Consider the following 25709-nt stretch of genomic DNA (forward strand, 5'->3'; position numbering starts at 1 on the left):
GCATGCGAGGCGAGCACTCTACAACTAAGCCACATTCTCAGCCCCCTCCTCCTTCTTTTCTTTGCCTTCTTTTTCTCTTTTCTATGCTTAATATCCTCTTTCTGTTTTTTCTTTTTGTTTTTGTTTTTTTGCCAGTCCTGGGGCTTGAGTTAAGGGCCTGGGCTCTGTCCTTGAGCCTCTATATATTCAAAGCTAGCACTCTAGCACTTGAACCACAGTGCCACTTCCAGCCTTTTCTGTTTATGTGGTGCTGAGGAATCAAACCCAGGGTTTCATGCATGCTAGGCAAGCACTCTATCACTGAGCCACATTCCCAGCCACGGTCCTCTTTCTTAGAGGCTACATTTTGGCTCTATTTCTCCTTTTCGATTCTTATTCTTTTCTGTATTGACCTGTTCAGTTTCTGTTTCTGCTTTTCTTTTTTTTCTTTTTTTTTCTTTTTTGGTCAGTCATGGGGCCTGAACTCTGGGCCTGGGTGCTGTCCCTCAGCTCTTCAGCTCTAGGCTAGCGCTCTACCACTTGAGCCACAGCACCACTTCCGGCTTTTTCTGTTTATGTGTTGCTGAGGAATTGAGCCCAGGGCCTCATGCATGCGAGACAAGCACTCTACCACTGAGCCAACTCCCCAGCCTCTTCTTTTTTTTTTTAAACTGTACTTTTTTGTCTTTTCTTTTTTGATACTGGGGATTGAACCCAGGACATTGCACTTGCTAGGCAAGCACTTTGCCACTGAGCTACATCCCAGCCCTCTGCTTTTCTTTTCTTTCTTTTTGGATGCTCTTGTGTTTGTCTAAATCCATTTCCACAAAACTTTTTTTCTACTTATGCTTAGGCCTCTTGTCCTCTGGTTTTTCTCTGCCTTCCTCTGGGTGCCTTTTGCTGTTGTGATGCATCTGCTTATGATTGGATTGAGGGGCACTAGTACTGTGTCCTAAGGAGAGGTATTTGGGAACTCATGATTCTCTATTGTATAAACCATAATTATATTCTTTTTTTGCCAGTCCTGGGTCTTGAATTGGGCCTGGGCTCTGTCCCTAAGCTTCTTTTGCTCAATGCTAACACTCTACCACTTGAGCCACAGTGCCACTTCCGTTTTTTTGTGTTTATGTGGTACTGAGGAATTGAACCCAGGGCTTCTTACATGGAAAGCACTCTACCACAGAGCCACATTCCCAGTCCCTATAATTACATTTTAAGTTCCTGGGGTACTGGTTTTCTGAGAAACAGTCCCTGGTGAATTGACAGTAGTTCAGAGAATCTAGTCTCATACTGCTGTCATGAGCTGGTAATCACTGAGGTAACTGGTTTTCCACTCTTTTTGGGAAACATTACATGATCTTGGATAGGACTGCATAGTTTCAGATAGAAATCTTGGATCAAACATTCTATACCTGTACCTGGAATTGACCTCTTCTCCATAACCACAGGTTTCCAAATAGTCTTCTCTCATCTTTCTGAAACATGTCTTTGGCTCTAGGACTTTGGCTTTCTGTACTTTAATATAATCTTCCAGTTTATCTTGAAAAGGGTCAGAAGAAGGGTTAGGAATGTGGCTTAATGGTAGAGTGCTTGCCTAGCATGCATGAAACTCTGGGTTTGATTCCTTATTACCACATAAATAGAAAAAGCAGGAAGTGGCACTGTGGCTCAAATGGTAGAGTGCTAGCCTTGATCAAAAGAAGCTCAGGGACAGTGCCCAGGCCAAGTTCAAGCCCCAGGAGTGGCAAAAGAAAGAAAGAAAAAAGGAAAAAAGAAAGATATGAAATTAAAAGAGTAAGAATTTTTTTTAAAAAAAGTCAGAAGACTTTATTGAATGCTTCATTAGGTTGACAAAAAGAAATTCTCCTTATCAGTCCATGAACTTGGTTGAGAAATCTGTTCCTGTTCACTCATTAATTGCTTTGGTTTTTCTACATGAAATCTGTGGAAATAGTGAGCCTGTGCATTATGATACTGAGACTATGACATCTAACTTTTTTTTTTTGCGGTCCTGGGGCTTGAACTCAGGGCCTGGGTGCTGTCCCTGAGCTTCTTTTGTTCAAGGCTAGCCCTCTACCACTTAGCCACAGTGTCACTTCCAGCTTTTTCTGTTTATGTGGTATTGAAAAATCAAACCCAGGGCTTCATGCATGCTAGACAAGCACTCTACCACTAAGCCACATCCCCAGCCCTACATCTATTTTTGCCCAATCCTCAACTCATAATGTGATATCTTTATTATTCAAACTGTAGCATTATTCCACAGATGCCTTCAATACAAAGCTCAGTCTTTCTTTATTCAATATGGCATCCTGGCTGAGGCAAGAGTGGGAATTTACACACCCAGGAGGAGGTGGCCCTTCCACCCCAACTTCCTTAGGCCAGGGAAGTCTGTGGTAGAAGTGGTGGAGAGGAAGAGACTATCTATGCTGCTGTCTCCCTTGCTGCAGAGCAGGCATGGTGGAAGGAGGGGAGGAGACCCCTGCTCTTTTTCTAACTACACACTTAAAATGGTTAAGATGGTGGCCTGGGACCATGGTTCTTTGGGTAGAACTGCACCCACTATTGACTAGTAATTGTGAGGCTTTGAGTTTGAATCTAAATACTGCTAGAACAACATATGTTGTATGTATTTAATCACAATTAAAATATTTTGATGTTAGCCAGGCATCCGTGGCTCACGTCTGTAATCCTAGCTACTCAGGAGGCTGAGATCTGAGGACTGCGGTTCAAAGCCAGCCCAGGCAGGGCAGGAAAGTCCGTGAGACTCTTATTTCCAATAAACTGCTCAGAAATGGAAGTGGTACGAGGGCTCAAGTGGTAGAATGCTAGCCTTGAGCTGAAGAGCAGAGGGACAGTGCCCAGGCCAGAGTTTAAGCCCCATGACCGACAAAAAAAAATCTTTATGTTAATTCACTTTTTAAATATTTTTTATTGTAAAGATACTGTACAGAGGGATTACAGTTACATGAGTAAGATAATGAGTACATTTCCTATTGAGCATTGTTACCCCTCCTTTGCTTTTCCCCTACTATCCCTTTCCTCCCCACCTCCTCCCTCCCCCTCCAAGTTGTAAAGTTCGTTTTCAACATAGTGTCTTGTATGTCTCATTGTTACAATGGGTCAACCTGTATCCTTGTTTCAGCATTTTGTTATTTTCTTTCCCCTTCCCATTAGGAAAATGTATATACAAGATGCAGGGTACCAGAATCAAATACAGTGACAACAGGGGTTATACCATAGGGGTAAGTACACACAAAAGAAACAAAACAATCACATAGTACATTAAAAACAACAGCAACAAAGAAAAAAAACCTTTTGTGTCCCTATCTTGGGGTTCATTTGGCTTAGCATCATCTTATATGGTCTTATGCACATAGCTTTTGATTTTCTGCTTGTCTGGTAAGATTAACCTAGATATATACTAGTTATTGCAAATAAGGGAAAACATGGGACCTATGTTCCTTTGGGCCTGGCTTACTTCACTTAATAAAATTTTTTCCAAGTCTTTCCATTTCCTAACAAATGGGGCGGTGTCATTTTTTCTGATGGAGGCATAGAATTCCATTATATATATGTATATATATATATAGCACATTATATATATGTATATACACACTATATATGTATATATATATATATATATATATATATATATATATATATAAAATCACATTTTCTCGATCCATTCATCTACTGAGGGGCATCTGGGTTGGTTCCATATCTTAGCTATGGTGAATAATGTTGTGATATGATAAACATAGTTGTACTGATAGCTTTAGTATTTATCTTTTGTTTTGGTGTCTGGGCTTAAATTCAAAGCCTGGGCATTGACCCTTAAGTTTTCTTTTTGTCGGTTGAAGGGCTGGAACTCAGGGCCCAGGCACTGTCCCTGAGCTTTTTTCCTGAGCAAAATTCTTTCTTGACAATGTCACCCCTTCCTTTGCTATACACACACTTAATTTTTATTTCATTTTCCCATTCTTTGTAATTTTTTAATTATCTTTAGGCAGATATACAAGGGAGGTACCACTAAACAAAGCAGTTTATGAATACAATGCATTTTGATCAATGATACAATGTATTTCAACATTCTCACCCCCTTGATGCATATTTTCCCTTACTTTTCCAGAGGAGGGGTGAGGCCAAGGGGAGAGAGGAAGACAATGAAAGGAGGAGAATGAGCTGGGCACTGGTGGCTCACGCATGTAATCCTAGCTTCTCAGGAGGCTGAGATCTGAGGATTGCGGTTCAAAGCCAGACCGGGCAGGAACGTTCGTGAGACTCTTATCTCCAATAAGCTGCTAGAAAACTGGAAGTGGTACTGTGCTGTGGCTCAGGTGGTAGAGCGCTCACCTTGAGCTGAATTGCACAAAGACAGCACCCAAGCCAGAGTTCAAGCCCCACGACCGACAAAAAAAAGAAAAAAGAAAAAAAGAAAGGAGGAGAATGCAGTAAAAAAAAATTTTTTTTTGTTGGTTGTGGGGCTTGATCTCTGGGCCTGGGCATTGTCCCTCAGCTCTTCAGCTTAAGGTGAGTGCTCTACCACTTGAGCCACAGCACCACTTCCATTTTTCTGGTGGTTAATTGGAGATGAGTCTCATGGACTTTCGTGCCTGGGCTGGCTTTGAACAGCGATCTTCAGATCTCAGCCTGCTGAGCATCTAGGATTACAGGTGTAAGCCACTGATGCCTGGCAGTCAAGTTTTTTTTTGGTCGGTTATGGGACTTGAACTCTGGGCTTGGGGGGTTATCTCTGTGCTCTTCAGCTCAAGGTGAACACTCTACCACTTGTTTTCTAGTTGTTTATTGGAGATAAGAGTCTCATGGACTTTCCTGCCTGGGCCGGCTTTGAACTGAGATCCTCAGATCTCACCCTCCTGAGTAGCTAGGATTACAGGTGTGAGCCACTTGTGCCCGGCTTCAAATTTTCAAGATTTTTTTTTGTCAGTTGTGGGGCTTGAACTCTGGGCCTGAACGTTGTCCCTCAGCTCTTCAGCTCAAGGCTATCGCTCTACCACTTGAGCTACAGCACCACTTCCTCAAAATATTTTTAATGTTTAAAATTTTTAACTGGCAGCCAGGAACCAGTGGCTCATGCCTATAATTCTAGCTACTTAGGAGACAGATCTGAGAATCACGGTTTGAAGCCAACCTAAGCAGAAAGTCCATGAGACTTTTATTTCCAATTAAGCACCAAAAAATTCACAAATGGGGCTGTGGCTCAAGTGGTAGAGTGCTAGCTTGAGCAAAAATGTTCAAGGAAAGTTCCCAGGCCTTGAGTTCAAGCCCCAGAACCAGCACAAAAACATTTTTAATTTAACTGTGTGTGTGTTATTGTACTAGAACAATGGACTATATAACAATTCAGTAAGAATCAACTGTTGATCTCAGTCATGGTGAAATTCTGGAAATGTCCTGAAATTCTGAGTATAAAATTAGTGACATTTTCACTTCCAGTTCTCTTTTTTTTTTTTTTTTTCTTGTCGAATGGGATGTTGAACCCAAGGCTTGACACATGCTAAGCAAGCACTCTACTACTTCAGCAATGATCCCATTCCCCAGTTCCTTTTCAGCAGGAGAATATAATGAAGCTATATCCTTTTAACTTATTTTTTAAAGATTAAGTGTGAAAATCTTTTTTTTTTTTTTTTTGTCGATCGTGGGACTTGAACTCTGGGCCTGAACATTGTTCCTCAGCTATTCAGCGCAAGGCTAGCCCTCTACCACTTGAGCCACAGCACCACTTCCTCAAAATATTTTTAATGCTTAAAATTTTTAACTGGCAGCCAGGAACCAGTGGCTCATGCCTATAATTCTAGCTGCTTAGGAGACAGGTCTGAGAATCACGGTTTGAAGCCAACCCAAGAAGAAAGTCCATGAGACTTTTATTTCCAATTAAGCACCAAAAAATCCACAAATGGGGCTGTGGCTCAAGTGGTAGAGTGCTAGCCTTGAGCAAAAATGTTCAAGGAAAGTTCCCAGGCCCTGAGTTCAAGCTCCAGAACCAGCACAAAAACATTTTTAATTTAACTGTGTGTGTGTTATTGTACTATAACAATGGACTATATAACAATTCAGTAAGAATCAACTGTTGATCTCAGTCATGGTGAAATTCTGGAAATGTCCTGAAATTCTGAGTAAAATTAGTGACATTTTCACTTCCAGATCTCCTTTTTTTTTTCTTGCCAAATGGGATGTTGAACCCAAGGCTTGACACATGCTAAGCAAGCACTCTACTACTTGAGCAATGATCCCATTCCTCAGTTCCTTTTCAGGCAGGAGAATATAATGAAGCTATATCCTTTTAACTTATCTTTTAAAGATTAAGTGTAAAAATCCTTTTTTTTTTTTTTTTGTCGGTTGTGGGGCCTGAACTCTGGGCCTGGGCACTGTCCCTCAGCTCTTCAGCTCAAGGCTAGCGCTCTACCACCTGAGCCACAGAGCCACATCTGGCTTTTTCTGCTTATGTGGTGCTGAGGAATTGAACCCAGGGCCTCATGCATGCAAGGCAAGCGCTCTACCACTGAGCCACCTTCCCAGCCCCTAAAAATTCTTTTTTTTTGTCAATGCAAAGGAGGAGGAGGAGGAAGAGGAAAAGGAGGAGAGGAGGAAGAGGTTATTCCCAAGCAGGGTACTGGTGGTACACACTTGGAATCCTAGCTACTCAGGAGTCTGAGATCTGAGGATCTAGGTTCAAAGTCATCCTGGGCAAGGATAGTCCTTGAGATTCTTATCTCCAATTAAATATTAAAAAGGATCCAGGCACTGGTAGCTCACACCTGTTATCCTAGCTACTCAGGACGTTGAGATCTGAGGATGATAGCTCATAGGCAGCCTAGGCAGGAAAGTCCATGAAACTCTTAACTCCAATTTACTACCAGAAAAGTGGAAGTGGAGTTGTGGATCAAAGAGGTAGAGTGCTAGCCTTGAGCAAAAGAGCTCAGAGACAGCGTTCAGGACCTGAGTTTAAGCCCCATAACTGACCCCTGCCTCCCCAAAAGATGGAAATGATGCTGTGTATCAAAGTAGTAGAACACTAGCCTTGAGTAGAAAAGCTCAGGGACAGTACTCAGGCCCTGAGTTCAAACCCCAGGACTGGCACCAAAAAAACAAACCACACACACACACACACACACACACACACACACACACACACACACACACACACACACACACACACACACACACACACACACACACACACACACACACACACACACACACACACACACACACACACACACAAAGAAACAATTTAGCTGGGCGTTGGTGGCTCACACCTGTAATCCTAGCTACTCAGGAGTCTGAGATCTGAGGATCATGGTTCAAACCCAGCCCAGGCAGAAAAGTCTGTGAGACTCTTATCTCCAATAAACCAGTAGAAAACCGGAAGTGGCGCTGTGGCTCAATCAGTAGAGCGCTCTCCTTGAGCTGAAGAGCACAGGGACAGTGCCCAAGCCTAGAGTTCAAGCCCCAGGACCGACCAAAAAAAAAAAAAAAAAAAAAAGAAAGAAAGAATTTATTCCCAATGTTCCAAACTTGAGGCAACTATTCAGTTCTGTAATATTAGAACAGAATCTTAAAGGAGGAAAACATAATGAGCAATGGTTCTTGCAACATATGCATAAAATTTCAATATATATATATATGATGACTGGGCATTTAATTATTTTCTACCATAAGGGAAAAATAATAATAGCTCAGGGCTTTAATGTCTTTATTACACATATCTGGCATCTAGGTGCCAATGGCACATACTTGTAATCCTAGCTACTCAAGAAAACTGAGACCTAGCCAGGAGCCAGTGGCTCACACCTCTAATCCTAGCTACTCAGGAGGCTGAGACCTGAGGATTGTGGTTCAAAGCCAGCCCGGGCAGAAAAAGCTGTGTAACTCTTGTCTCCAATAAACCACCAGAAAACCAGAAGTGGTGCTGTGATTTAAGTGGTAGAGGGCTAGCCTTGAGCTGAAGAGCTGAGGGACAGTGCTCAGGCCCAGAGTTCAAGCCCCATGACTGACCAAAAAAAAAAAAAAAGAAAGAGAGAAAGAGAGAGAGAGAGAGAGAGAGAGAGAGAGAGAGAGAGAGAGAGAGAGAGAGAGAGAGAGAGAGAGAGAGAGAGAGAGAGAGAGAGAGAGAGAGAGAAAGAGAAGAAGAAGAAGAAAGAAATAAAACTGAGATCTGAGGATTATGGTTTGAAGCCAGCCCATGAGACTCATTTGCAGTTAACCATCAGAAAGCCAGAAATAGAGCTATGGCTCCAGGGGTAGAGTGCTAGCCTTAAGCAAAAAGCCAAGCAAGAGTTCAAGACCCTGAGTTCAAGCCCCAGTACTGACACACACAAAAAAGCTTATTATTTTTTGTCAGTTGTGGGGCCTAAACTCTGGGCCTGGGCACTGTCCCTCAGCTCTTCAGCTCAAGGCTAGTGCTCTACCACTTGAGCCACAGCACCACTTCTGGCTTTTTCTACTTATGTGGTACTGAGTAATCAAACCCAGGGACTCATGCATGCAAGGCAAGCACTCTACTACTGAGCCACCTTCCCAGCCAAGGTTATTTTTGTTTGTTTGTTTTTGTTTTTCTTTGTCAGTCGTGGGGCTTGAATTCTGAGCCTGGGCACTTTCCCTCAGCTCTTTAGCTCATGGTAAGGGCTCTACCACTTGAACCATAGTGCTACTTCTGGTTTTCTAGTGGTTTTATTGGAGATAAGAGTCTCAAGGACTTTCCTGCTGGGGCTGGCTTTGAACAGCAACCCTCAGATTCAGCCTCCTAAGTAGCTAGGATTACAGGCATGAGCCACCAGTGCCCAGCCTAGGATTATAGTTGTAAACTACCAACACTCAACTCTGATTACCTTCTTGAAATCTAAATTTTCTTCCAGCAGCCAGTGAAGGGACTCCAGGAATGGGCTTCCATGTCCTTTTAGCAATATCTTATCAGGCTTCACCACTTCCCTCTTTATCTGGTATTATAACAAGATTCCAGGATCAGCTTGTATATATCCAAATGCAGATCTGGAATTAGCTGTTATTTCAAGAAACACTGACTTCTTAGAAATAGAGGTTTGGCTCAAGTAGTAGAGCAAAAGCCTTGAGCAGAAAAAGCCAAGAGAATGTGAGGATAATCCTCAAGGCTGACTCTGCTTAGTGCTTATCATAATTCCAAGCTGATGGTCAGCATAAACCACTGTTAACAGAAAGCTTAACATACTGAACTACCCTTATCAGTTAAAGGATGCTCCCAACTACCAGCAAGCTTTCAAAAGACAGCAATCTTGAGAGCACTGTGTCCACCCTTTGGCTAAGGTATCTTTTGGGGGATGGTTTCTGGCTATGGTGGCCAGGCTAGTCCCAAACTCCAAACCCTTTGGCTCAAGAGATCCTCCTGCCTTGCTCAGTCTCCTGAGTAACTGTGACAATAGGACCACACATCACTATGTCCAGAAGCCACAGCATCTTTATCTCTCTGTCTCTGTCTCCCTCTCTTTCTCCCCCCACCTCCAATATTGGGGAATGAACTCAGGGCCTTGGACATTAAGCTAGACAAGCATTTTACCACTTCAGCCATACCTCTAGGGTCTGAAGATTTTGCCCAGGCCAGCTTTCCGCCACAATCTTCCTGCTTTTCCCTCCGAGTAGCCACCAGGCTCAGCTCCTCAAAGCATCTGTAACCATCATCCTCAGATCCTGAGAAAAAATGCTAGCAGCAACATTCAATTAACATGTAGTATTGATCTTGGTTATTACTTCATAGACTCCTGGATTTATCCAGTTTAAGCAAATCCCACTAACCACAGAAGTCTATCAGAGAAAGCCAGGTAGGGGGCTTCTTACACTTGGGTTTATGGGCTCAATACTGGTGACCTTGGCAGGGAATGTGGCTTAGTGTAGAGTGCTTGCCTAGCATGCATGAAGCTCTTGGTTTGATTCCTGAGCACCACACAAACAGAAAAAGCCAGAAGTGGTGCTGTACTCAAGCAGTAGAATGCTTGCCTTGAGCAGAAAAGAAGCTCAGGAACAGTGCCCAGACCCTGAGTTCAAGTCCTATGATTGGAAAAAAAAAAAGACTGGCAACATACCACTTGAGCTACACATCTACTTTCAGCTTTTTCCTGGTTAACTGGAGATTAGGCTGGTTTTTAACCTCATTCCTCAGTTCTCAGCCTCCTAAGTAGCTAGGATTGCAAGTGTGAGCCACTGCACCTAATTTACTAATCCCTTTTATGCCTGGCCAGCAGCATTTAATAGAGGCTCAGTAAACCTTAGCCAGTTAGGTGAAGATGACCTGAATGGTTTTCAGGGCTGGGGCAGGACCAGTAGAGACAGAAGAGCATGCAAGCACAATCTCAGAGTGTTCCCATGACACCCCTGGAAATGCATTTACAGTTGTCAGAGTACCTCTAGTACAAAATTATGGATTAATAGGAAGACCTAACAGAGCCTTCCATTCAGTCCAATCCAAATATTTCAATTCAGTGCTTGGTCCCAGAAAGACCTGAAGATGATCAAGTTCCATCAGGTGGCTTTTCCATGACCTCAGTTCATCCCTTCCATGGCTGTGAGTGGCATTGGGTGATGTCTGTGTGCCAACTAGAGCAGTGTGTGTCATAGTTTGCATTGGCAGGAGTGATGAGAGGCAAAGTACTCACAGCAGATTGGAAATGAAGCCTGGGTTATTCTTCTACCAGAAGAAGGAAGGGCTTCCAGAAGAAGTTCTGAAAGAATAGCTCATCACTAACCATTCCATTCTAGGCACCTCCCCGGGTTTTCCTTTTTTCTCCATTATTGCAAAAGCAGCATGTCTCATATAGGTCATCACAACCTCATGTTTCCCAATTATTTTACTTGTATCCACCTTGACCTAGAAGGGTTACAGGCAAGAAGGCAAGAATTCTTATGCAACTTAATACATCATATTCAGTAACTGGTCAATAAGAATCTCAAACTTCTGAATTTTTTCAAAATAAGTTTACATGACTACCCATTCCTTTGGTCTTGATCATTTATCCAGTAAACAGCCTAGGAGGAAAAAACCCAAAACATTCAAAACATGCAGTAGCGTGCCGGTGGCTCATGCATGTAATCCTAGCTACTTGGGAGCCTAAGATCTAAGAACTGAAGTTTGAAACTAGCCAAGACAGGAATGCCCATTAGACTCTTATCTCCAACAAACCTCCCCCAAAAATAGGAAGTGGAGCAGTGGCTTAGCTGATAAAGCACTAGCCTGGAGCAAAATGCTCAGGGATGGCACCCAGAACTTGACTTTAAGCCCCAGAACTATGCGCGTGCACACTCACATTTAGCCCTTTGTTGGGCATGATCAATTTGCCTTAGTAAGATTTATGCATAAGGGGGCTGGGAAGGTGGCTCAGTGGTAGAGCGAGCGCTTGCCTTGCATGCATGAGGCCCTGGGTTTGATTCCTCAGCACCACATAAGCAAAAACAAAAAAGGCGGAAGTGGCACTGTGGCTCAAGTGGTAGAGCGTTAGCCTTGAGCTGAAGAGCTGAGGGACAGCGCCCAGGCCCAGAGTTCAGGCCCCACGACCGGACCCCCCTCCAATAAAAAAGATTTATGCATAAGGAGGGAGATGAGAGGGTAATCAGACTAACAGCCCTTAGTACAAACTGCAAAGAATCAATCAGTAAACCTGTTAGCTAAAGGACATCTCCAACAGGGAAGCCCTGAGTCAGATATGTGGGGAGTATACAGAAGTGGGCACCCTCCTTGTGTCGTGGCCCCTTTCTCAACCCGCAGCTTTCCCAGGGTATCACAGATTTGGAATGCAATTCATCTCTGTAGCAGGAATATAGTCACTGAACTGCGCAATTTTCAGATGGTCTCTGGGGAACACGCCCTTCCTTTCCAGTTGGCATCTGTGACCCAGACAGTCCTGTCAGCATCCATATTTCGTCGTTTATGGCCCCATAGAGTCTGTCTAAGGCTGAGTGCTGTTCTTTGAGATGACCTTTCACTTCCCAGTCTACAGCTGGCAGGAAATCAGGCAGGAAACCAGGCAGCTCAGGTTGCAGCTGCAGGGCTGCAATTTTTTTTAAAGCTAGTGGCTTTTTTGGGGGGAGGGGGTCCGGTCGTGGGGCCTGAACTCTGGGCCTGCGTGCTGTCCCTCAGCTCTTCAGCTCAAGGCTAGCGCTCTACCACTTGAGCCACAGCCCCACTTCCAGCTTTTTTCTTTTTTGCTTATGTGGTGCTGAGGAATCAAACCCAGGGCCTCATCATGCAAGGCAAGCGCTGAGCCACCTTCCCAGCCCGCTAGTGGCTTCCCCCCCCCCCCATTTAGCAGGAAAGCAGAGAAAAAAAAAGCGCCAGACAGCTATGTTCCAAATCCAAGAGATAAACTAGGCTTTTCTCTGTGTGTGTGTGTTTGTGTGTGTGCGCGCACGTGCCACTGATGTGTATGCTGGTACTAGGGCTTGAACTCAGGGCCAGGGCACTGGCCTTTAGCTTTTTCATTCAAGGCTACCATTCTACCACTGAGCCATATCTCTACTTCCAGCTTTTTGCTGGTTAATTGGAAATAAGAGTCTCACAGACTTTCCAGCCCAAGAAGCCTTCAAACCTTGATCCTCAGATATCAGCTCCTTAGTAGCTAAGATTACAGGAGTGAGCCATTAGCACCCAGTTTAAACTAGGCTTTTCTAAAAGTCTTTTCTTTCCTTTTGCCAGTCCTGGGGCTTGAACTCAAGGCCTGGGCCCTGTTCTTGAGCTTCTTTTGCTCAAGGCTAATACTCTACCACTTGAGCCACAGTGCCACCTCCGGCTTTCTGTGTATGTGGTACTGAGGAATCAAACCCAGGGTTTCATGCATGCTACTAGGCAAGCACTCTATCACTAAGCCACCTTTCCAGCCCCAAAAAGTCTTTTCTTGTCATTTTGAAGGTCCAAACAGATCCACTCAAAATAGATGCACCACCAGGTTAGAAGCCCAAGCACCAGGTACTTAAAACTATTGGTGAAGATTCCAAAAGTATTATTTTGACCTGGAGATTGTCTCATCTTGCCATCCTTTTTCTAGATGCTTCCAGAGACAAAAAAAAATCATTAGTCAAAGAGACTTGGTGTGTTTTCTAATCTCAAAGAATTCATATTGCAATTCTCCCATGAATAGTAAAAAGCAAGGGTACTTTCTGACTTACTGATGTAGCTGTTTTTTCTTTATAGCTTTTCCTGAAAGAATGATCCATCTTATATTGATGAAATGATGCATATTATATCATACAATTTATTTTTTGCCAGTCTTGGGTATGAACTCTGGGCCTGGGCGCTGTCCCTCAGCTCTTCAGCTCAAGGCTAGCACTCTACCATTTGAGCCACAGTGCCACTTTTGGGTTTTTCTGTTTATGTGGTGCTGAGGAATCGAACCCAGGGCCTCATGCATGCAAGGTGAGCACTCTACCACTAAGCCACCTTCCCAGCCCCACAACAAATTTTTTAAGTGTATCTTGCCAGGTGCCAGTGGCTCACACCTGTAATCCTAGCTACTACAGAGGCTGAGATCTGAGGAATGAAATTTGAAGTCAACCAGGGCAGGGAAGTTTGTTAGACCCTTATCTCCAGACTCTGGAGTGGTAGAGTACTAGCCTTGAGCACAAAAAGCACTGACTGAGCTAGTGCCCAGGCCTTGAGTTCAAGCTACAGGATTGGTACTTAAACACACACACACACACACACAAATGTGGGCTGATCTGGAACTCATGATCTTCCTGTTTCACACTCTATTGCCTCATAGATTATCAACATGTACTACCCCACTATGGCTGGTTTTATGCCCATTTTTTGTGCTAGTGCTGGGGCTTGAATTCAGGGTCTGGGTGCTGTCCTTCAGTTGTTTTGCTGAAGGCTAACACTTTACCACTTGAGCCACAGCACCACTTTTGTCCTTTAAAAGTAGTTTATTAGCGATTAGAGTCTCCTGGACTTTCCTGCCTGGACTGGCTTTGAACTATGATCCTCAGATCTCAGTCTCCTGAGCAGCTAGGATTACAGGTATGAGTCACCAGCACCCAGCTTTATTTATTTATTTTTAATTAAGTAGTATAAATGGGTTACAATTCTATAAGTTGGGATATGAGTATATTATTTCATGGTCAATGTCACCATGCCATCAATCTTCCTTAGGACATATTTATATTCACAGCTAAGACTTATGGTAGCTAAAAGGTACATAACAGTATTAGCAAAAACGAAGGCACAGGCCAACTCTGGAGGAATCCCTCTGCAACTTCCTTATCCTGTCAGTCACACAGAGAATCCCTTCCTGTCCCAACAAAATGAAGCTACATGGTGTTTTCATTTTGCCAATAGAAGCCTACTAGATGTCCAAGGTTTGACAGTTAGTTGCTAAACAGCCTCTGCCTAGTACAAATCAATAATCTACACCTCACTTACTGCCAGTGGTTCAAGTCTGTAATCCTAGCTAATCAGGTGGCTGAAATCTGAGGATTAAGGTTTAAAGCCAGTTGGGGCAGTCAAATCCAAGAGACTTTTCTCTTCAATTAACCAGCAAAAAGCCAGAAGTAGAGGTGTGGTTCAAATGGTAAAGCTCTAGAGTTAAAGAGAATAAGCTAGGGCTGGGAAGGTGGCTCAGTGGTAGAGTGCTTGCCTTACATGCATGAGGCCCTGGGTTCTATTCCTCAGTATCACATAAACAGAAAAGGGTGAAAGTGGCACTGTGGCTCAAATGGTAGAGCGCTAGCCTTGAGCTCAAGAGCTGAGGGACAGTGCCCAGGCCCAGAGTTCAGGCCCCACGACCGCACCCCCCCCCCCCAAAAAAAGAATCTCACGCTCTTTCCTGTCCAGGCTGGCTTTGAACCAGGATCCTCAGATCTCAGCCTCCTGAGTAACTAAGATTACAGGTGTGAGCCATCAGCGCCCGGCCAGGTCTCTCTTTGAACAGGTATTATTGTAGCTCAGTGCCCACCACCAAGTCCTGATGTCATTAACTCTCCAGTTATATATATGTGTGTGTGTGTGTGTGTGTGTGTGTGTGTGTGTGTGTGTGTGTGTGTGTGTGTGTGTGTGTGTGTGTGTGTGTGTGTGTGTGTGTGTGTGTGTGTGTGTGTGTGTGTGTGTGTGTGTGTGTGTGTGTGTGTGTATGTATATATATATTGGTCCAGTTGTGGGGCCTGAACTTGGCCTGGGCGCTGTCCCTCAGTTCTTCAGCTCAAGGCTAGCACTCTACCACTTGAGCCACAGCGCCACTTTCGGCTTTTTTTCTTTGTGCTTATGTGGTGCTGAGGAATCGAACCCAGGGCCTTAGGCATGCAAGGCAAGCACTCTACCACTGAGCCACCTTTCCAGCCCTCCAGTTATATTTATTAACTGAATTTTTTTCTTTAATAGATTCCTCAAGGGGTGTTTATAAGGACAACAGTCTTTGAGTTTTTACATGTTGAGAACAGTTGTTCCAGTCCTTTAAATATGAAAGGCAGTTTCATCTGATATAAATTCTTTGGCTCAATTTTATTTCCTGGAATATCCTATTACTCCACTTTTTTCTAGCTACTATTTATTCTAGGATTACTATCAAATCTGATGATGCTCTATTTTTTTTTTCTAATAACTGGTGAGAAAGCTGGGCCCCAGTGGTTCATGCCTATAATCCCAGCTGCTCAGGAGGTTAAGATCTGAGAATCTCAGTTCAAAGCCAGACTTGGCAGATGAATTCAAGAGCCTCTTATCTCCAATTAACCAGCAAAAAGCCAAAAGTGGAGATGTGGCTCAAGTGGCAGAGGAACAGTCTTAAGTAAAAAAGTAAACCAGCCATGTGCTGGTGGCTCATGCCTGTAATCCTAGCTACTCAGGAGGCTGAGATCTGAGAATCACAGTTCAAAGCCAGCCATGGCAGGAAAGTCTGTGAGTCTCTTATCTCCAATAAACCACTAGAAAACCAGAAGTGGTGCTGTGGCTCAAGCGGTAGAGTGCTTGCCTTGAACTGAATAGCACAAGGACGGAACCCAAGCCCAGAGTTCAAGCCCCGCGACCGACCAAAAAAAAAAAAAAAAAAAAAAGTAAATCAGAGTGCCAGGGTGTTAAGCTACCACATTGGCACCCACACCTTAAAATTGATGAGAATATAAATTCTTTTTTTTTGTTTTGTTTTAAATACGTTTTTATTGTAAAAATACTGTACAGAGGGGTTACAGTTACACGAGCAAAATAATGTGTACATTTCCTATCAAGCATTGTTGCCTCCTCCTTTGCTTTTCCCCTACCATCCCTTCTCTCCCACCTCCACAACTACACTACCCACCTCTCCCCCATCTAAACGTAAAGTTTGTTTTCAACACAGTGTCTTGTGCATCCCATTGTTGCAATGGGTCAACCTGCATCCCTGTTTAAACATTTTGTTTTTCCCTTCCCCTCCTCAAATTAGAGAAGTGTATATACAAAATTCTTGTGGTTGCACTTGGTGGATATTCTCAGATACAAAGTATACTCTAATGCATTTTCTTGTATGATAAAGGGGTATGAATTCAAAGCCTTGTACTTGCTAGGCAAGCTCTCTATAGTTTGCACCACATACTTACTTTTGTTATTTCTCAAATAGGGCCTTGTTATTGGGGTCTGGTTGGCGTGGACCATGATTGTCCTATTTATACTTCCTTATTAGCTGAGATAACGGACAAGCATGAACCACTGTGATCAACTTTTTAATTAGTTGAGATAGGGGTTTGAGAACTGTGCCCAGGTTTACCTCAAACCACGATCCTCCCTATCTCAGCCTCCTAAGTAACATAAACCACTGTGACCAACTTTTTAATTAGTTGAGATAGAGGTTTGAGAACTGTGCCAGGTTTACCTCAAACCATGATCCTCCTTTTCTCAGCCTCCTAAGTAACTAGGATCATAGGCATGAGCCACCATGTGAGCTTTCACATATTTTAAACTTCTTCCCAGAGATATCAACAACACATATGTTTCCAAGTTCACTAATCTTTTCATTTGCAATATCTAATCTGTTTTTTCATCTCTACAAAAGTTCCATTCGAGCCTTTTTTGTTTGTTTGGTGCCAGTATTTGGACTTGTACTACTCAGGGCTTTGCACTCTCACCAGACATTTTCACACAAGGCTGGCACTCTACCTATTGAACCATACTTGCATATTGGGCTTTGTGCTGATCAAGTAGAGATGAGTCTCATGAATTTTCCTGCCTCAGGTGGCCTGGAACTTCAATCTTCAGAACTCAGCCTCTTTATTAGGTAGTATTATAGGAGTGAGCCACTGGCGCTTGGCATATTACTAATATTTATTTTATTTTTTTGGTCAGTTGTGGGGGCTGAACTCTGGGCCTGGGCGCTGTTCCTCAGCTCTTCAGCTGAAGGCTAGTGCCCTACCACTTGAGCCACAGTGCTACTTCTGGCTTTTTTCTGCTTATGTGGAGCCGAGGAATTGAACCCAGGGCCTCATGCATGTGAAGCAAGCACTCTATCACTGAGCCAACTTCCCAGCCCATTACTAATATTTTTAACATTCAGTCCTTACATGTTTTCTTAGTTATGTCTTAAGGAAAGATTCCCAGAAGTTAGGATGTTCCTTTTGGCTCAGGTCTGAGAATTTTGGTGAGTACTGAATGTGTACAGATCCCTGGGATGGGTTTAGAAACAGATATGATTCATTGTTCTCTCACAGTTGCACTCAAAAGGCCTTCTGTGGCTGTTATGACAAGTGACCACAAACATAGTAAATTAAAACAGCAGAGATCTATCAGAGGGCAGAAATTCAGAACTAATGGATTGGCAGAACCACCCTCTTGCTGAGGGCAGTAATGGGGACTCTGTCCCTTCTGTTTTTCATCTCCTGATGTTACCAGGCATTCCTTGGCTTGTGGTTTATATCACTTTAGGCTCTACCTCTGTTTTTACATGGCTTCCTCATTTTCCTTTATGAAAACATTGTCTTGGATTTAGGCTCCCTGGGTAATCCAGAATGATCTCAGCTCAATATCTTTAACTCAATTAAATTTGTAAAGACTTTTTCCAAATAAGGTCACATCACTAGTTCTAGGGGGTAAGGCAAAGGCATAATTTGTTCCAGGGATTCAGCAGCCATTGACATTACTCAGAAAGGCTCGGAGTATCAATGTTCAAGACTGTTTCTAAAAGGGTGGCTGAAAAAGGCCAAAAGATATCAATACGTTTATCTAGCCAGGGTTCTTTTTTTTTTCTTTTTTTTTTTGGTCATAGGGATTGAATTCATGGCCTAGGCACTGTCTCTGAGTTTTTGTGCTCAAGGCTAGTGCTCTACCACTTGAGCCACAGCTCCACTTCTGACTTACACTGTTTAATTGAAGATAATAGTCTCACAGAGTTTCCTGTCCAGGTTGGCTTTGAACTGTGATCCCACGATCTCAGCTTTCTGAGTAGCTAGGTTTACATACGTGAGCCACCAGCACCCCATTTCTAACAGTTTTGGGAGGTGGGTCTACCTTTACCACTGCCAGCTGACCCATGAATGGGAAGGGATCCTAGTATATTAGTTATATTAGTTACTGGGGGCTGCTGTTACACAGTACACCAACTGAGTGGCTTCAAACAACAAGACTGTCTTCTCATCATTCTGGAGGCTGAAGTCCAAAGTCAAAGTGTCAGCAGGCTTTTGCTCTCTCTTCAGGTCAGCAATTCATGGCATTCCTTGGCTGGCAGCTGCATAACTCTGGTCTCTACCACCAACAGAGGCTACATAGCTACTTCCCTTGGTACCTTCATAACTTCACATAGACCTCTTCTGGTTATTTATTTTTGGCAGTACTAGGTATTGAACTTAGGGTCTCATACTTGCAAGGGTCTATCACCTGAGCCACACTGCCAGTCGCCTTTATTTGTATGTGTTTTCTGGTCCTAGATTTGAATTCAGGGCCTGGATGCTGACACTTTTTTCTCTAGGATAGTGCTCTACTACATGAGCCACAACTCCACTTATTGCTTTTTTGGTGGTTAGTTGGTAATAAGAGTCTCACAGACTCACATTGTACCCAGCCATTGTGCTTCCATTAAAACTGGGAGCCATCGCACCGATGCACTGGCTGAGATGGAGTCTCAGAAACTTCTTTTTGCCTAGGCTGGCCTCTAACCTTAATACACCAATCACTACCTCCTAAGTAGTTGGGGGCTTGGAATATGACTTAGTGGTAGAGTGCTTGCCTATCATGCACAAAGCCCTGGGTTCGATTTCTCAGTACCACATACACAGAAAAAGCCAGAAGTTGTGCTGTAGCTCAATTGGTAGAGTACTAGCCTTGAGCAAAAGAAACTCAGGGGCAGTGTTTAGGCCCTGAGTTCAAGCCCCAGGACTGGCAAAAAAAAAAAAAAACCCACAAAAATAACTAAGTAGTTGGGATTGTAGGCTTAGCTACCATGTCTGGTGTCTCCTAAGTTTTTTTTTTTTTTTTTTTTTTTTTTTAAACTTTGGATACTCTAGAGAACTCAAAGCCTTGTGCATACTTGGCAAGCACTCTACCACTGAGTTACATCTCCAGCCCTATATATGCTTATTTTCAATTGGATGTGAGCCATTGTGAATTTTACCCTACTTGGGGCTGGATGTTTATGTGCTGCTATAAATGTTCTGTTGTATTCCGAGACAAAGTTAATTTATCTGAAAGCAGTTTGATCCTTTCAGATATTGCTTTTAAATCTAATTAGGCAGAGCCAGAGTAGCTTTTAGTCTGGAACTAAGTTTAGCCGTCCTGTTCAGGTAAATAACCTTTTAAGTACTCATTTCAATTCCTTGTCAGTTATGAGGCTTTGCATTCTAGCTGTTAGAAACAGAAACTATTTTCAACCTTCTAAACTCTAAGGATTATTCAGTTCACTCTGGTGGTTCTTTGTGTAGCTTTGTGTCCTTACTTGCATGAGCTGAGCTAGGACTCAGCTAAAGGCTCAAGCTGAATATTGCATAGCTCTGAGCTTTTTCCCTTCCCATGTAGCTTTCTTCTCTGGCACCTACCACTATAGTCTCCAGCTCCCTTGGTCTCCTGGGATCCTAGAGATCTCTCCTTGACCTTGACCTCCTACCTATGGCCTCCCACATAGCTGGGATCACAGACTTATACCACTATGCTCAGCTTATTGATTGAGATTAGGGCCTCACTAACTTTTTGCCCAGGTTGGCCTTGAATCATGATCCTCCCAGTCTCACCTAAGTAGCTGGGATTACAGGAATGAACCTCTGACAGTGGTGCTCTGTTGTGTTTCTTGAAAATTACTCTTCTATTTTAAAATGGTTTTCTCTTGGGGCTGGGAAGATGGCTCAGTGGTAGAGTGCTTGCTTTGCATGCATATGGCCTTGGGTTTCATTCCTTGGCACCACATAAACGGAAAAAGCCAGAAGTCACTGTGGCTCAAGTGATAGAGTGCTAGCCTTGAGCTGAAGAGCTGAGGGACAGCGGCCAGGCCCAGAGTTCAGGCCCCAGGACTGACAAAAAATAATGGTTTTCTCTTACTGCTATTTCTTGTTATCTATCATCATTTCTGAGTTTTTCCAGCAGTTTCTCTGTTATTCTTTCATTGTCTTATGTCATTTTCTTTTCCTTCCTTCCTTTCTTTCTTTTTCTTTCTTTCCTTTCTTTCCTTCTTTCTTTCTTTCTTTCTTTCCTTTCTTTCTTTCTTTCTTTCTTTCTTTCTTTCTTTCTTTCTTTCTTTCTTTCTTTCTTTCCTTTCTTTCTTTCTTTCTTTCTTTCTTTCTTTCCTTTCTTTCTTTCTTTCTTTCTTTCTTTCTTTCTTTCTTTCTTTCTTTCTTTCTTTCTTCCTTTCTTTTTCTTTTCTTGTGGGTCGTGGGGCTTGAACTCTGGGCCAGGGTGCTGTCCCTGAGCTCTTCAGCTCAAGGCTACAGCTCTACCACTTGAGCCATAGTGCTACTTCCAGTTTTATGGTGGTTAACTGGAGATAAGAGTCTCAGCCTTTCCTGCCTGGGCTGGCTTTGAACCATGATCCTCAGATCTCAGCTTCCTGAGTAGCTAGGATTACAGGTGTGAGCCACCAGTGCCTGGTTCATTTTCTTTTCTTTTTTGTTTGTTTGTTTCTTTTGTTGGCTGTGGCACTTGAACTCTGGGCCCAGGCACTGTCCCTTAACTGTTCAGCTCAAGGTTAGTGCTCTACCACTTGAGCCACAGCACCAATTCCGGCTTTTTCTGTTTATGTGGTGCTAATTGAACCCAGAGCCTCATGAATATGAGGCAAGAAGCATTCTACCACTGAGCCACCTTCCCAGCCCCTTATTGCCATTGTCATAATGTCTTTCAGCTGCTCAAATAAGCTGGCTCTAGTTTTTATTTGTTCTGTGAACATGTCCTTCTGGCATACTTTTATTATCTCTAACAATGGTGTTCTACCCCATATTCTTCCATTCTTAGAGCAATAGTGTATAGGATTTGCCTTCTGTACATTTTTTTATTGCTCTTCTTTATATCAAATTAGATTTCTAAACTTTTCGAGGGAGGTAGGTAGTTCAGGGTAACTTCTCAAATGTCAGAGCTCCCTCTTCTGTTATATTTGCATAGTGCTAAAATTAAGGAAGTTTATTTCTGCGTTTTCTTGGCCATGTTCCCTCACTTTGATATGAACATTCCCTCCTTTTTTTTTTTTTTGCTAGTCATGGTACCTGAACTCTGGGCCTGGGCGCTGTCCCTCACTCTTCAGCTCAAGGCTAGCACTCTACCACTTGAGCCACAGCGCCACTTCTGGCTTTATTTTCTGCTTATGTGGTGCTGAGGAATCGAACCCAGGGCCTTATGCATGCGAGGCAAGCACTCTACCACTGAACCACCTTCCCAGCCCCATTCTCTCCTTTTTTTTAGGTAAACTGAAAGCCACCCCTTCTCCTACCCCCCCCCAAAAATCTGTGCCCTAACCCAATGTTGCCATATGGCCAAAAGGGGACTTTTCAATGATAATAAAGATTTTGAGATAGAGAGACAGCACATAGGGCCCTCCTGGAAATAGGAAATGGCACAAATGTGAAGAGTGAGGCAGATTCAAATGATGTGTCACAAGCCAAGGCAAGCCATCACCCATCAGAAACTGAAGCATCAAGGAATGGGTTCTCCTTTAAAGCTTCTGGAAGGAGCACGGCCCTTCCAACACCTTGATCTTAGATCATTGATATTGATATTGGATTTATTCATCTATTCCTAGTGTAAAAAATACACTTCTGTTATTTTAAGCCACCAATGTGGTACGTCACAGTAGCAATAGGAAACTAATGCAGAGTTCGGTACTAGAAGTGAGATGTTACCGGAACATATACCTCAAAGTGCAGAAATGGTTTTGAAACAGGCTGAAGAGATAATAGTTGGAGGCTAGAAGCATGCTAAGGAAGATGGGGTTCCTGTTTGATTGCCTAGAACATTCTGTTGGTGGAAATATGGGTATTGAAGGCACTGGTTGGTGAGGAGAGATAAGTGAAAAATGTCGGAGAGAAAGTTTGTCATATTAGAATGTCATATGTCATGATCATAAGCAGAAAGTTGATGTAAATATGACCAATAAGAGTGATCAGCACAAAACCCAGGGGAGAAGATACGGAAAGAGCCCCATACTATGAAAACCATACTCCTTGCAAAAGTTCTCCATTGGACTCCTCTTGGATGCTCCACTTGGAATGGAGAGCTCCTTTCTTTCCCAGCTTTCCTTTCACTTTCAAATAAACTTCCTCTGTTTACCTTAGAAAAAGATATTGCTGGTGAGTGCTCAGTAGGAAATATGGAATAGTTACTAGAAACTGGAAAAGTCTGGTGTTGGTGACTCATGCTTCTAATCCTAGCTACTCAGGAGGTTGAGATCTGAGGATCAGGATTCAAGGTTAGAAAAATCCTTGAGACGGGGCTGGGAAGGTGGTTCAGTGGTAGAGTGCTTGCCTTGCATGCATGAGGCCCTGGGTTCAATTCCTCAGCACCACATAAGCAATAAAGAAAAAAAGCCGGAAGTGGTGCTGTGGCTCCAGTGGTAGAGCACTAGTCTTGAGCTGAAGAGCTAAAGGACAGTGCCCAGGCCCAGAGTTCAGGCCCCACGACCAGACCCCCCCCCCCCCAAAAAAAGAAAAATCCTTGAGACACTTTTGTTTGCCTTTATTGGGACTTGAACTCAGGGCTTAGGTGCTATCCTTTAGCACCTAAGAATCTCAAGTCTACACCTAGTCCTTTTAATTTCTCTTTTTCTTTGCTTTTGTGTGCCATTACTAGAGTACTGGGGCTTGAATGCAGAGCCTTGTACTCTGCCTTGACTTTTCTTTTTTTTTTTTTTGTTGGTCTTGGGGCTTGAACTCTGGGCTTGGGCGCTGTCCCTGCATTCTTCACCTCAAGGCGAGTGCTCTACTGCTCGAGCTACAGTGCCACTTCTGGTTTTCTAGTGGTCTAATGGAGATGAGAGTCTCATGGACTTTCCTGCCCGGGCTGGGTTTGAACCACAATCCTCAGATCTCAGCCTCTTCAGTAACTAGGATTACAGGTGTGAGCCACCAACGCCCAGCTTGTCTTGACTTTTTCACTCAAAGCTGGCACTCTCCCACTTGAGCCATAATCCCATTTCCAGCTTTTTGCTAGTAAGTTGAAGAGAGTCTCATGGATTTTTCTGTCCAGGCTAGCTTTGATCCTTACATCTTAGCCTCCCAAGTAGCTAGATTTACAGGCATGAGCCAGCCTCTCTAGTTTCATATGGAAGCTTAAGGTCAAGACAATGCTTCTAGAAATCATCGGCCATTGATGACCAACTTTAAGCCACCCTCTCCATCTTAGAAACTGAAGGGTAGGCTGATGACCTCAGCCCTTTCATCTTGCTTTAGTCTTTCTGGTGACTAGCTGCAACCTAAAGCTATGGAGGGTTTCAACAGCCACTGGTCATTTCATTAGCATAAAAGAAACTTGTATCTAAGAATTGCAATTTGCAGTCAGCCCATGTAGACAAAATCTGAAACATTCTTTTTTTGGTCAGTCCTGGGGCTTGAACTCAGGGCCTGGGCATAGTCCCTGAGCTTCTTTTTACTCAAGGCTAGCACTCTAGCACTTGAACCACAGTGCCACTTCCAGCCTTTTCTGTTTATGTGGTACTGAGGAATCAAACCCAGGGCTTCATGCATGCTAGGCAAGCACTCTACCACTAAGCCACTTTCCCAGTCCTACATGAGATTCTTGAGGCCCCTAGAGGGTGTTTTCCCAGGAGAGATCATGGAAGCCCTGCACTTGTCCCTCACACCTGTCCATCTACATCTCTTCTCTCCAGCTGTTCATTTGTATCCTTTGTTACATCCTTTCTAATAAATAGGATAACCTAAATAGAATTTCCTTGAGTTCTATGAGCCACTCTAGCAAAACAATTGAACCCAAAGAGGAGGCCACAGGAATCCCAATTTATAGACAGTTAGAAGTATAGAGCACAACTGGGAACACATGACTAGTATATGAAATGGGGCAGCCTTATGGGATTGAGCCCTCAAACTTTAAATCTGAACTATGAATCTGATGGTATCTGCAGATAGATGGTGTCAAAAATCCCAGCTCATGTTTAATGGAGAATATTTTCAACAATATCATATACGTTGTGTTAGAGTAGGAAAAATACTTTTGTTTTATCCTCCCCACCTCTACGAGTCTATAAATATATACAATTTTTATTTGATAATTATAAATAATTTTAAAGACAGGTACTAGAGTCTCACACACCTGTAAGATAATGGTTTGGGGCCAGCCTGGGCAGAAAGATCATGAGACCCCTTCTTAATCCATAGCTGGATATAATAGTATGTATGTGTCATCCCAAGCTATGTGGGAAGCTGAGATTGGGAGAATCATGATTCCAGGCCAGCTAGGGGAGAAAAGTCTGAGATTTTTCTCCATGGAAGGAAGCAGGACAGATGTTGCACACCTGTCATCCCAGGGAAATCTAAGGTAGACAAATTGTGGCTCAGGTGTGTACCAAGGTATAAGTGAAACCCTCTCTCAACAATAACCAGTAAGGTCAAATGCCTGTGGCTCATACCTGTAATCCTAGCTACTCAGGAGGCTGAGATCTGAGGACTGTGGTTCAAAGCCAGCCCTGGCAGGAAAGTTCACGAGACTCTTATTTTCAACTAATGATCAAGAAGCTGTAAGTGAAGCTGTGACCCAAGTGGGTAGAGCACCAGCCTTGCAAGAAAAAGAGGGACTGGGAATATGGTTTAATGGTAGAGTGCTTACCTGGCATACATGACCCAGGGTTTGACTCCTCAGTACCACATAAACAGTAAAGGCTGGAAGTGGCACTGTGACTTAAGTGGAAGAGTGCTAGCCTTGCACAAAAGAAGCTCAGGGACAGTGCCCAGGCCCTGAGTTCAAGCCCCAGGACTGGCAAAAACAAGAAAGAAAAAGATAGGGGGTAGCACCCAGGTCTTGAGTTCAACATCCAGTACAAAATAACAAACTACATTGAGGATATTGTTGCTGCTAGTTTCCTTGTAAATGTTGTCCTTGGGTTTTGATTTTGCACTCTGGTTGCTGTCTGTACATTAACATAAGATTTTATTTATTTATTTGTCAGTCATGCGGCCTGAAATCTGGGTCTGGGTGCTGTCCCTGAGCTCTTCAGTTCAAGGCTAGCACTCTACCACTTGAGCCACAGCGCCACTCTGGCCTTTTCTGCTTATGTGAGGCTGAGGAATTGAACCCAGGGCCTCATGCATTCAAGGCAAACACTCTAGCACTGGGCTACCTTCCCAGCCCTTAATTAATTAATTATTTATTT

General features: G+C 43.4%; 1 pseudogene; it reads right to left on the bottom strand.

Moving 5' to 3' along the window:
* Nucleotides 1-24: 24 nt before the first annotated feature.
* Nucleotides 25-25176, bottom strand: LOC138839889 (lysine-rich coiled-coil protein 1-like; annotated as a pseudogene).
* Between the last annotated feature and the right edge of the window lie 533 nt (nt 25177-25709).

The sequence above is a fragment of the Dipodomys merriami genome, unplaced genomic scaffold, assembly GCF_024711535.1.
Source record: "Dipodomys merriami isolate MVZ:Mamm:240054 unplaced genomic scaffold, mDipMer1.0.p SCAF_3, whole genome shotgun sequence".
Lineage (NCBI taxonomy): Eukaryota > Metazoa > Chordata > Mammalia > Rodentia > Heteromyidae > Dipodomys > Dipodomys merriami.